Genomic DNA, 12,238 nt, shown 5'->3' with positions numbered 1-12,238 from the left:
TCATGCTCATTCCCACCAGAACCAGTATACCAGTTGCTCCTTTTATTGCCATAATATGCAGATCACCCCATCTTCACATACATGGTAAATGAGGTAGTTCCTTTCATGCATTACTCACTGTCATGTGTTTGGAGCAGGGAGCTCGTTATAGTGCACTATTTACTTGACAATCAGTAATCAGCTGACATTTCTTTGCTTTGTGTCCAGTGTATCAACAACAGCACTTGCTGTCTAGTATATTTCTGTTTCACAAGATTATGCCAGCTAAAGAAGATCATGCCACTTAAAGAGCAGTTTAATTTTCTCTTAACTACTGATGAGCGCCATCCCATGAGGCTTGTGTCTGTGCTACTTGTGCTAGATGGAAGTCATCACTTTCTTATTGTGCTGCAGATGGACCACTTGTTATGTAGCATAACAATTGAAGAGAGTCTAGTTCTGAATTCTGCATATTCTAAGGCTTTGGCCCTTCTGCTCCTCACTGAATGTCAAGCTCCTTGGGTAAAATTAAGTATCAACTTTAGGGGTCATGCTCCCTGTGAATGACTTTTTTTTCATTGGAAACACTGTTTCAATTTTAGATTTGTACTGAATGTTCTTTGATGCAAGTGCAATTTAGTATTTCAAAAAAGGCTAATTATTATGCCTTATTTTGTTGTTGATACTAAGAGTGTTGACTAAAAAATATCTTTTAGTGTTTTCTAGGTTAGAACCATTGCCAGTAAATAGTTAGGTGCCGAGTGTTCTCCTTGCATTGTCCTGTGCACTGTCAATTGCAGAGGAGGACTGTTAGTGCAGAAACTCACATTAGGCAATTCTGTTTTATAAATCTCGCTATTGTTTGGACTAAATACAAACAAAAGTAAGCCCAAGTACTTTGTTGTGCACATCATGTTTCCGTATACTCTGGGATGTGTCAAAGCATGTTATGGGTAAAATGTGACTAAACAAACAACACTCTGATGGTTTTTATTGTACTCGGTGCTTAACCAGATTTTGGCAGACACTGTATAACACTCAAGATTGTTAGAAACAATGACAAGAAGACCAAGGCATATGTTATGTCTGTCTGTGTGTGAATATTTTTGTTTCACCATGTTAAATAGAAAATCATTTTGCATTAAATTTTTCATAGTTAATAAACTTTGGTATCTGTAGCACGACAGGTATATCGAATTTTAGAAGCTTGGTTAGTACTTCCTGACTGTTTAATAGTCAACATTAAGACAATGTCACTCAGCATGATTAATTGATCAAAACCTATCTTTTTCGCGGAAGTAGGAGTTATAACACAGAACTAAATTGCAAGACATTTAAAAAAATGGAATGAAGAAGTAACTGCTAGAGACTGAATCCTATTGGCCAGCCTAGTAATTCACATGTCATAGAAATGGAAATAGAAACTATTAATACTAACACATGTAAATAGTGCATGAATGAATGTTTTATTTAGAAATGATTATGTCTAGTGATTTGGGGTAGGTGAAACTACAGTAACTATTACTGCAAAAACAATATTTCTTTAAAAGATGATTTCATGAGGCAGAAGTAGCATAAGGAATGTGACATAATCATCATTTCTTAACTGTCATTTACTCATCCTATTTCTTTCCAACCACAGAAGCCTGCGTTAGGGAATGATCACAACTTTCACATGACTGTTTTCTGCACGTAATAAGGAAGTGGTAGTTGTTGCTAATGGCCTGTGAAACAAAAGAGTGGTACTGAATTCCTGTGCTCCATCCAGCTGATAATAGTGTAGAAACATGGTCTTTGAATAAAATAGTCTTATCAACTGTGCTGGAGTAACGCTCCACTCTAAACATCTCAGTGTGCTTCTCTTCGGACAGTTTAGCTATGTTGTTTAAATTTAACTAAGAGTTTTATGCTCATGTACACAAATGTGCACATGTGCTCATACACACAAACACACACACACTTTAAAGGCAATAACTATTATGGGTGTTTCTACAACACAATGAAGCTGGCTGTCCTTTATGTGGAAACAGTAGTACATAATAAGAAAATGTAAAAAAGAAGCCAGCTGGTGACATATTTGCAAAAAGTACAGTACTACTGCAAGTACAGACTGACATCAAATTGTAAGAGAGATGAAAAAAAGAGTTTTTATATTCAATTACAAATAATAACAGTGAATGACTGAATGAACCAATGTACGAACAGATGAATCATTTTGTGTAAAGACTCTGGAGTAGGACTATTCTCTGTGGAAGTCATCTCCGATAAAACAACTGTGAATGATAATTGTACAGATGAAGACTATAGAGACTCAAGAAAATTTGTATGTATGGGGGGGGGGGGGCATAAAATCACAGTGATACAAGAAAATAGAATGTTACTAGTAAAAAAATAAATATGACCAAATACTTTGACTTTGATTTCTGGTAGTATTTTAAGAAGACCTGAGATGCAGAAATGAATAATGACCGACTGCATCTTTTCGGCAGTGTATAAATGAGTGCAAAGCAGGCACATACCAGTCATAATATTACATATTTTACAATTGCCTTGAGAATTTTCCACTGTTTTGCTTTTTCATTGTATGGATAAAAACAAACAAAAAAACACCCAAAAAATAAAAGACATACACAAATATTGTCATCATGGCTCATCGGTTATGTAGGCAAGAAGTTTGCACTACTGAGCTCATAACAGTTGTAACCGTAACCATTTATCTTATAACAAACCTATTATGATTTGGCTACTGCTAAGAGATCACACTGCGTGTTACTGTTTTTAATTTTGGCAGTCTTGTTTTTGTTACATTGAACAAAATACTTTCTTACAGGTTGTGGAAATACCCAAGGGAGTAAGTGCTAATAGCAACTATGTCAGATCAGACTATAGTAGTAAACTCCAAGATACAGCAAACAATGCTGTTATGTGAAATACTGTATAGACATTTCATAGTCTCCTGTATTTGTTTCTCCTGCATACACCTATCTCCAAAAAGTCAGTCTCTGTCAGTCTCCCTCACTGTCACTCTTTCTGTCTGTTTCTCTCTGTTTCTGACCCCCCCCCCCCACACACACACACACACACATACCCACTAACACTTGCATTCTTTGAGTAAAGGTGTTTTGTTAGACTAAACACATTTGCTAACTGCTAATTCTCAGGAGTGCCAAACATAGCAACACGCCTTTAAATTCCACTGACTGTCTCCTGTGGATTACATGATTTGAGGTTATATCTCTCTGACAAGTACTTCACCATCCCTCTTACATCGTTTGTTTGTGTCTTTCGGCTTTTTCCGGTTAGGGGTCGCCACAGCGGAACTCTGGTCCACTAATGATTGGTAGTTGATTTTTACGTGCCGAATTACCAGCCCTGATGCACAACCTTCAACGAAGGTACGCCCATTCACGCATGTCTCCACGCAGAAGACGCTCTAGCTGAGAATCGAACTGGACAGCATCTTACTTCCTGTATATACTCGTCTTGCTTCATTCCTTCTCATCATTTGTCCATTTGGTGGATATCAGTATTACTGCACCCCTATAACTCATGCAGTATTTTTTTTTATTTTATCCTAGTATTTATCCCAGTCCGCAGACCCAGTCTCGGCATCAGCTTCACAGCTGTTCTGTCAAATTACTTTATCTCTTCTTAGGTTATCCTTGCATTCCTTTTCCTTTCCAGCCATTTCCTCTCAGTGCATCACATTATTACTTTTCTATGCAGTATGTTACTCAAGCCTTTTTATTGTTTCAAAATCTTCTCTTTTCCACATTTGTCACTTTTCTACAGCTTTCCTACTAGAACATGGAACAAATCATACGTCCATCAAAACTCTGTAGTCCCCAAATTTAAGTTAAGACTTTATGCAGTCTCCTGGTCAACTTCTACTGATGTCAGAGTGACTACTTCATCTTAGGAATATGTGAAGGTATAAAACATCTACTAAGCCTGTTATTACTTCTGCCTGGTTCCTGCCATTTCCCCTTTCCAGCTTGATGGTAACCCAGAAAGGATGATTACCGCTGTAACTGGCAGTCTCAAACTCAGTGTGGCTGTTATCCCTAATTCATAGTTGTCTAAATAAAAAACCAGTGGTATTCCACTGGGAATGAAGCCATCACTGTTATCCAACTGAACTTCATGCCGCAGTGTGTGAGGAGCAGGACTAATGAAATTTAAGATGAAGAAATAACATTACATTACATCCTCAGGACCTGTGGTACTTCTGGCCATTACCAACAGAATGCCTTAGCAGAGCTGGTGCAACTCCTGGAGAAATATGAAACCAGTACACAGCCTTAGAAGTTTTATTCAATGGATGAGGTGCGGGGCCACTGCACAGTAGGGAAAGGGCATACCTTACAAAATTCTGACCTCAGTTAATGAATGCTTATTTCAGCCAAGCATTGTTTTTGAGCATTTGACCTTCAAGGTTATGTGCAGACATCTCCTTAGCTGAATTATTTTGTAAACATCTCCCTATACACAAACACACACATACACACACGCACCACACACATACACACACGCACCACACACATACACACACACACACACACACACACACACACACACACACACACACACACACACACACACACACACACACACACACACACACACACACACACAAGCCTTTACTTTATTCTTCTTCTTTCTCTGCATGCTCAGTCTATTCCTGCCACCCTGCTTTTGTCTGCATTTGTGAAAGGGTATCACAGTCATCACTCTCCTAAGCAAGAACCTCAGCTTCCACATCCAGCTAGAGAAGCATTCCCACCCACCTTATAAACACTATCTCTTAGCCCCAGACTGTCAGATTGGAATTAATTGTTTTGCTCAGTGCTAGCACAGAGCTTTCTTATTATGAATGACTGTATGAAAAAAAAACTCCTGTAAACTGAGGCATAAATGACAAGAACTTGTTTGTGAAAAGTCTTTGGATCAGATTTCCAAACATTAACAATCAAGTGCAAAAATAAATAAATAAATAATCAGCCTTTTCTAATCCCCATAAAGAAAAGGAAATTGCTGTGGTATTTTCAGCCTCTAATTCCCAGCATGTTTATAGATTGCTTCCTGTGTCTTCTGCTGTCTTGTTTTCTGCACTTATCAATATTTTCCCCTCGTTATGCTATTCTGGGCTGTACTCTTTTTGTTGTGATATGTTTTAAATTTTTATTTATAAATCATCCATATTAATTACAAGTGTTTACTGTATACCATATAGACATAATAAATGTACCTCACAGACTGCATTAAAAACAATGTGCTAAGTAGTTCATGTAAGATTCACATTATTGCATTCTCCTACTTGTCAATGTGAAAGGCCTGAAGTGCTTTATCTGACAAATGGAGTCAGCAGCATGCAGTAAAATTAAATATATAATGATAATTCTGTAACTTCAGAGGATAACAACCTTGTGTTCTGATGTGCTTTATTTACCACTTCTGTTTATCAAATATTCAGTTTTAAGCAGTAATGCTTTTTCACAAAGTCTGCATCTCAAATATGCATTCAGAAAAAACATTAAAAGTTACATATGGTGTTTCACAGTAAATTCAGATGAGGTAGCCTATGGGCAGTTAAGTTATTCAATTACTTTCTGTTTGTACAGAAAAACAGAATGGTGCTGTTTGGGTGAAAAGCTGTGTTGGTGGGCTCAGAGAAGCAGAACAGTCCTGATCAAGGTAATTTCTGTATTTGTGGGCTGAGCAAAACAAAACAGTGCTGTTCAGCATTGCTTCCAGGGCAGACCCATAATAGCCTCTACTGTGAGTCACCTGACAGAGATTTCAGTGGGAGCTCTTCAAAAGATTTCACTAGTCTTAGGCATTTCATCTGAACAAGTAATAGCTTGATATCAAAGCAGCACTTAAATGCCTGCGTGTGTCAGCAAGTCTAATGGCATTCCCTCTCATGTGCTTGCCTCATGCTAGCTTTGTAAGAGAAAGCATGCATTCTGTCTGTATAGTTACTGTTTGATAACTGGAGTAGTGGACTTATAAAATGGTTTCCTTTCAGCTGTGGTTTCAGGTATGCAGGATTTAAAAATGTCATATTATTACAAAAAAATCTAAGTAAATCAGAGTATGCACAGTGTGCAATATATGTGACATCCCTGACTGCCTTTCTGGTTGGAGCACATAAACTTAAATCTGCAGGGAAATATTGTTATGAAATGTATATACAACACAGCACATTGATTAAAGATGTATGCACAGCAGCCACTCCTGAGTATCCTGCTATAATGATGCATTCAGTTTTTTTTATTTTTCTTGGTGGTGGTGTGGGGGGGGGGGGGTCAAATGCTAAGGTATAACTTGGGGAGGTTTGGGCTTGCGATGTATTTTCCAGTGCCAAAATAAAGATACTCATCATCATCATCTTCTTTCATAACAGCAAGAAGGCCTTTGTATCTCCTGCTTATCCAGTGAAATGACCTTCTCCTGCCCACATCATTTTTGGTAAACGATGCAGTTGCTGGAGGCATTACAAAGAAGAATAAAGCACATAAAACCAGCATGATTCCCGGGTCTCTATGCAAACAAAATAGACAAGCTCTGTATATTAACTAAGGCTATGAAGCCATATTCTAGGACTACAATGTGCAAGTAAGAGAAATAAAACCTGTACCTTAACCAGGACTGTGATGCCAAGTTCTTGGGCTGCAAGTGTAAAATTAAGATGGAGATGCTCTCTACATTAACCAAAGCTGTGATGCCACTCCCTGGAACAGTATCTGTACTTGTAGCAACCTGCTCAGGTGGAGAAAACAAGTTTCTCAATAAAGGTCATTACAGGAATCCAGCAAACATATTTGATATAGAGGCTGATACAAATCCTAGCTTCTTTTGCTGATCACCAGAACCATGCAGTCCAAGATGATGATAAACTACAAATGACTCAACACCTGCATCTTTAATTGTGTGTGTGTGTGTGTGTTGGAGACAGTCATTCCCATCAGCTAGGGGTGTGTAACTGCTGGTGTTATACAAATGGTTAAGAAAACAAAGACCATTAGCTAGGCCAAAGCAGGAAATGCAAACAGAAATGTGGGTCTCTCAAATCAAACCAGAAAAATCTAAGACTTGAAATTCAAAACCTATAATTGGGCTTGTGTCAGATCCAGTCAAGTGATTTACATCCTCCTTGCCTGAACTTTTCCACCTTTTTATGGTTAAATAGATTGGAGAAATCCAAGAATGGTTTCTAATGAGATACAAGAAAGAATCTGTGACTTGTACTTTCAAAGGCAGAAAAGGTACCACTCTCTATAACTTACCATTTTAATTTTGCATGAAAACAGAATAACCCTGAGGATAACATGCTTTTGCATAAAAACGAGAAAGAAGTTTAAATGAAAAATATGTTGCAGTTTCCTCTTAGCAACAATGCCAGACAGAAATCTGAGAAAATGTATTCTCAGTATTAGAAGAGAAGATTTTTGTGATTCTTCCCCTAAGTCACATTCAGCTTCGTAAAAGACAGAAGAGATGGGGGGAGCAACTGAACTTAACAGTTTTTTATGAGCTGAGAGAGCCCAAGGAGACACTTATAGTCATTATCCCTATCCAAAGTGAAGGTTCTAGAACAAGAAAAAAAGTTCCCCCAAAACTGCCCCCACATCATGCTGTGTAGACTCCCCCAACAAATGCCCTACTTTATAAGGATCAATGTCTATCAATGGCTGCTTCTTAAAGAAGGGAAATCTCTTGTGTTTTCCCTGAAGTAGTAAGTTCCTGAACAGATGAGAACTAACCAATATCACAGTAGTCTACTTGTAGACTAAAATCCGTAAACAAGATAACTGTTTAAGCGTCTTGGACAAAGAACCAAACCTGCAGATTTAACAGCACAGCAAGCTGAATGTTATTCCTCTTTCTACCATGTGGCTAGAAATTACACACTAAACCTAAAATCAGTAACATTTAGTTACCTGCAACACCCTGAGTCATGTCTCTCACACAGACGTAGACTAGTGACACATGTCACTCTGAAGTTAGGTAAAAATGCTCAAAATATTAGACACTTGATAATTAAAACAACTACCCAAAGACACCCTGCAGTATAGGTGTAACCTGGTAACCAATGCCATTTTGTTAGTTAAGCCTGTAGAGCCAGTAATTAAAATCCCGAATATCAGTGCAACCAGGGGAATACATATTCATTCTGATCACATCAACCAAATTTAACTTTTTGCATAGCAGTACAATAGAAACAAACATAAACTTTTCTCTATGATCAGACTTTTTCATGGAGTCTTTAGCAGCCAAATTAGTTTGGTCAGGATCAGGAGACCGGGAGATAAACGTGTAGTTATAACTATATAGATCCAGTTTAAATGCTGTCATCATCAGTACACTGCTTCCACCCTTGAATGAGAACATTTGTTTCTCCAACACAGCAGAAGAGAAAGTCATACTCATATGTGTCTTCTACAATATTGCCCACTTTTCCAACATGCTTAGTGTCATAGATTGCACCAATGTGGCAATAAAGATCCCAACAGGTATCCATCAACTGCCAGGTAGAGTGTGATACAGTATGGATAATAACCCATGTGTCTGCATAGCACCCTGACTGCATTTGTGGTTCCAATATATGGCTTACAAGTCATCTGTGTCACCACTTTCTGCATAGAGAAAACTCATTGGATGGGAGTATAGCTTAGTGCAGGCACACTGGTGTGCATACAGAACCACAGCAAGTACACCATACTCACCCCATGCTCTGTCTCCCCCTCTCCTTCCTGTGCTAAAGATGATGCACGTTCTTGCTCAGTGCCCTGGTTGATGACAACCATATAGAAGCCACAAAGTATACTGTAGCTGAACAGCAGTGCAACATCATCCACATGCAAACAAAGAATGTGGTTGAGTCTGTGTTTGACCTGCTGAAGTCATTATTCCACTGCCTGGACATGTCTGGGGGGGGGGGTACTGCAGTATGCACCCTGCTATAACATATTAAATGTACATTGAATTCTGCATGCTGTACAACATGATCCAGCACTGGTAAGAAGGCCAGGCATTCCAGCAGTGTAGCAGAAGGACCTGCAGTGACTCAGATGCCTGCAGATGACCAGCAGCAGGCACACACTCCTCCAGATTGCACTGTGCACAGTATATGACAATGCAGGTGAAGCAGCAATATCTGGTTTGTTTCTAAGGACCCTGACATGTCCAAAGTGTAAACATGGTGTCACACAAAACAAAATGATGCATTCAGTGACATCTACTAGCTATGCTGGGCAGTGCATGAACTCACACTGCATTAGACATTTCCACTTACACCACACAAATAGGGAAGTGTGGCTAGTCACATTCTTCATCCTTTGCATAAGTGTATGGGGACACAGGAACACATTACAATCTACACTACTATGAGATGGTGGACCACAGGAAAATGGAGGTGGAGATGGGGATAATTAGGAGATGAGGTATCCGTTTCAAATATGACCTCCTCATTTGTGGGGGACCCATTATGAGATTATGCAGTGAAATGTCTGAGATGGCAGCTGTGGGAGAGGCTATATGGCACCCTGCAAAAATGTCCCAGTAATGTGAAGGTTGAGCAGTCCCACCTGTTCCTCAGGCACAGATACAGAGTAATTAATGAATAAGATGGCTATGGTGTATGCACACAAAGTGTCCCTGCCTGAATGGGTCTGTATTGTGGAAAATACTGTTTTCACCCTGTGATTGGGGATATGTCAATCACAACAGGAGCAGACTGTGTGCCTTTTAATGACTGACCTATGAATCTACCATAAGTAGGCAAAGACTGTCAACCAAGAGCCAAACTTGTGTGTAAGACACTAATTACTGCTGGCTATTATTTTAATGGAGCTGTCCATTGCACCTAAGTAGGCCACCATGAAGCAGACAAGGCGAATAATAACATTATGCCCAAACTCCATTGTCTCCTGAAGGCCAGTGACAGCACCAAACATCTTCATTTCTGCACACGTTGCAGCAGAATATGCCCAGATTACAGCTCTGTACATCTGATGGTTGAGGCTAAGAGTAGCATGCATATCGGAGGCCTGCTGAATGGTGGCCAATGTTATGTCACACTTGTAGACCCTTTTACGGTAGGTACAGAGATGATGTCGGAAACAGTGCTGTTATTCCTCCCTTTACTGGGCTGCCACTGGTGGTGGCTGTGACACTGGTAAAGGTGGAATATGTGATTAGCAGTTACGATTCATAAGGGGTTTATACCTGAGAGGGCAGGAAAGGGGAGTATCTATGTGTGTACAGACTAAATCATGCTGATTGATAATGACATCCAGATGTGACTGGGCCAACTGTTAAATCAGCCAAGTTTGTTCCAGTCATGGAGTCCCTCACATAAATTTCAGGTGCTTTAAGAGAGAAAGAAGTCAGGTGTTCCATTAGCAGCAAGAAGTAATTTAGAATTGGGGGGAGCAGGGGTACATTTCAAAACTTTAATTAGCATGACAAGGGAATCATTGTGGAGTGACAGACGTGAGAGTTCACAGACTTTAGGAGTACATGACAAAAGGTGCAGACCCATTTAAATGAGCTACTTTGCAAGAATTATTTGAGGAACTATTCAGAGAAAACATCAGTTGGGACTTTAATAGAAAAGTTTATATAGTGGTTTTCACTATAAGCAGATCAGTTGGTCACAAGAACATCCTACAAAACCCTGAACTCAGTCATGGGGAAGGAAAGATAGAGTATTGCTGGAAAAAGAGTTCACCATTGGGATGTTGTTGAGATTAAACTGTGGTCCTGCATTTTAGAATTTTATGATATCTCCTCTCATCTTGATGTCTATAAATCACCCAAGAGTGCTTTGATTAATATTTATTTATTTATTTTATTTTACATTTGTTAACCAGGGTGTCTGACTGAGCCGAAAAGGCCCTTTTTCAGCAGAGGCCTGGGGAGAAAAGCTCCACATAGAAAAATTACAGCTACATTTAGATATTTCGACATGATCAGTATACACACAAATTAAAATAGACATGTTTTTACAGTGGTATGCAGCACATCAACAGTTACAGTGGAGAGAACAAACAAAATATTAATTTAAAAATAAAGGTTATTAATAGATTTGTGGTGTACAGTTGAAATATGGAAAATAGGTAGAATACATACATAGTACACAGGTACAGTACATACACTGTACATTAGCCAGTGTTTGTGAGTAAGAGTGAAAACTATTATCAAGTACTTTAAGTTTAGTATGTATACCTTATCCGTTTTCTCAAGCCTGGGGAGCAGTCATGGCACTGCCAACTTTGCTTGAGATGTTGCCTAATGAGGTTTTTAAAGGAGGCTTTGGACAATGTGTTTTGTATGCTAGTGGGGAGAGAGTTCCATTTCTTAGCCACTGAACTACTATATAGTGCGTCTCCAAAGCTATTGTAGCTGTTGGTGACTTCTAGTAGTAGTTTGCTTGATGATCTAAGAGGTCTTTTGGCCAAGTGATGTTGTACTAGGTTTTTGAGGGCAGGGCACTTATTGGGGAGGTAATAGATAGAATGACAGAGGGAGAGTTGATTGTAGGTAAGGAGGTTGGGCAGTTCAAGCCAGTGGAGCTGTCCCAAAACAGTACAGTGATGAGTTCAATATGAGCAATTTGCAGCAAAGCAGGCAATTCTGTTATAGCAGGCTTCCGTTTTGCTTAGTTCAGTTTTGTTAAGATTAATCAGAATTGGAGATGCATGGAGTAGGGTGGATAGAAGTTGGGAGCAAGCAATGACTGATCTTGTATTGTTGGTAAGAAATGGTTTGATACCGTAGAGTGATCCCAGTTTGGCATGCACTTTTTTAATAGTTAAGTTGAGATGACTATCAAATTTTAGGTGGGAATCTATGGTTATTTTCAATAGTTTAGCCTGTGCCACTGGATTGATTGGAGTAGCATTTGTGGAGTAGATAGTGAATTGACTATTATCAGTGTTTTTGTTAGAACTGGTTATAATCATAAGCTGAGGTTTCTTTGGATTTAGGATAAGTTGGGCTTTGGTAAGGTAGTTTTCAAAGTCAGAGAATGCTAGTTGAATTGTTTGCAGGAGGCTGGGAATGTTTCATGCAGCACAGATTAAGGTAGTATCATCTGCATACTGAATGATAGACGCATGCTGTGTGGAAGTATGGAGGTCATTTGTGAAGATTGAGAATAGTAGTGGTCCTAAGATAGAACCCTGTGGGACTCCTATAGTTATGGGCAGCTGAGGAGAGAGAGAATTTTCCCATTTCACAGCTTGGTACCTGT

This window comes from Protopterus annectens, chromosome 9.part0 (genome assembly GCF_019279795.1).
Source record: "Protopterus annectens isolate FY-2018-M chromosome 9.part0, PAN1.0, whole genome shotgun sequence".
In the NCBI taxonomy this organism is placed as follows: Eukaryota; Metazoa; Chordata; order Ceratodontiformes; family Protopteridae; genus Protopterus; species Protopterus annectens.
Note: the sequence above shows the minus strand (reverse complement) of the source record.